Below are 2,093 nucleotides of genomic sequence, written 5' to 3'. Positions count from 1 at the left end.
AAAATAATATCTATTTTTTTTAAGACACCCAGACTTTTGTATGTTATTATGGCAGCCCAAGGAGACTAATACATGGACCAAATTTAGTATAACAGGGCAAGCAGTAGAGAATACAATTGGGATTGGTGGACAGAGTCTTGAAGTAGAGCACAAAAGCCTCTTCCAAAAGGAGCAGATGCTACTGAGCTCTGATGAATTGAGGTTGAGCTTGGTGGGAGGGAATAGGGAAATATATGTAAAGAAATGTGGTGGTAGACATTGATAGCTTCTTCTAGGTTAGGCAGGGCTCTGAAAGATTATCCTCAAACTGCTCTCCAAGGTCCTTATTTGCCTTAGGCCAAGTGTTTTTTAAAATGAATGGAGCTGATATACATGAAGTTCAGTGCAGGGCGAGGTGGGTAGTTGAGACAGTAATCCTGGGGTGGAGGGTGGCTCATGGCCCTCAGTGGGTTCCTCACATGCCTCTCTCCCTCATAACCTGCCAGAATTGATAATCTCCGAAGCCCTGGGGTCAAAGCCTACTCTAGGATTCCTAGCTCAAAGCAATTTAAACTATTGTGTGGTTTTGAGTAGATAGTTCTCCAAAGAAGATATACAAATGACCAAAGAGCACATGAAAAGATATTCAACATCACTAATCAGTAGGGAAGTACAAATCAAAATCACAATGAGATACCATCTCATATTCATTATCATGGCCATTATATATGTAAAAAAGAAAGTAACAAGTGATGGTGAAGGTATAGAGAAATTGGAACTTTTGTGGTCTGTTGGTGAAAATGTAAAATGGTGTAATTGCTGTGGAAAATAATATGGCAGTTCTCCTAAAAATCAAAACTAGAATTACCATATGATCAAGCAATTTTACTTCTGGGTATAAACCCCAAATAATTAAAACCAGATTCTCAAAGAGATATTTGTACAATTATGTTCATAGCGGTATTATTCCTAACAGCCAACAGGTGGAAGCCACTCAACTTTCTTTTTTGGGGCAAATGAAAATTCATTACTACAGTGTTTTCACCATTAAAATTTATGATCTTGGTCTTTACTTCTTGCCTTTGGATAGGGCCAAAAGAGACACATTGGCTACTTTGACAACCTTAAAGCGGACTCTCAGGAATATCACCAACAGCATGACCTTTGTGACCAAATCCAGCAACCAGAACTTCATTGTTTTCCGGAATTAAGTTCAAGCAACCATCGTTGGGTACAAAGGCTGTGATTTTCTTGCCATTTTTAATCAGCTGGACCCTGACGCACTTCCTAATGGCAGAATTTGGCTGTTGGGCGTCAACTCCTACTTTTTCCAGCACGATTCCTTTTGCACGAGAAGCACTTCCAAAAGGGTTGGCCTTCAGGGCTGTACCCAAATGGGCTTTCTTGTACTATTTATCATGCCACTTCTGGTCTCGTCAGTGACTACGGAGCTTCCTAGCAGTATGAAGTCCATGACACTAGCACATCCTGTCGGAGCGACGGGCCTGAGCCAGAGAGAAGCAGCCGGAAGCCACTCAACTTTCTATCGGCAGATGGATGGTTAAATGAAATGTAGTATATACATATAGCACATTTATATGTATAAAAGCATTATTTCGCCATAAAAAGAAAGGAAATTCTGACACATGCTACAACATGAATGAACCTCGAGGACATTAAGCTAAGTGGAATAAACCACTCACAAAAAGATAAATACTGTATAGTTCTGCTTGTATAAGGTACCTAGAGCAGTGAAATTCATAGAGACCCAAAGTGAAATGATAGTTGCCAGGGACTGGGGTGGGGAGGAGAAAATGAGGAATTTTTAAATGGATATAGAGTTTCAGTTTCGTAAGATAAAAAGTTCTGGTGATGGCTGCACAGCAATATGAATGTGCTTAATACCACTGAACTGTACTCTTACAAATGATTAAGATGGCCAGGCACCATGGCTCACACTTATAATCTCAGCACTGTGGGAGGCCAAAGGAGATGGATCACTTGAGATCAGGAGTTCAAGACCCGCCTGGCCAACATGGCGAAAGCCTGTCTCTATTAAAAATACAAAAATTAGCTGGGCATGGTGGCAGGTGCCTATAATCCCAGCTATTTGG

At 40.7% G+C, this 2,093-nt stretch overlaps 1 pseudogene; it reads right to left on the bottom strand.

The window, feature by feature from the left end:
• Positions 1-1,033: 1,033 nt before the first annotated feature.
• On the bottom strand, positions 1,034-1,466 carry LOC111549823 (annotated as a pseudogene).
• Positions 1,467-2,093: the final 627 nt, after the last annotated feature.

Source organism: Piliocolobus tephrosceles, chromosome 3 (genome assembly GCF_002776525.5).
Source record: "Piliocolobus tephrosceles isolate RC106 chromosome 3, ASM277652v3, whole genome shotgun sequence".
In the NCBI taxonomy this organism is placed as follows: Eukaryota; Metazoa; Chordata; class Mammalia; order Primates; family Cercopithecidae; genus Piliocolobus; species Piliocolobus tephrosceles.
Note: the sequence above shows the minus strand (reverse complement) of the source record. Positions and strands in the feature narration are given on the sequence as shown.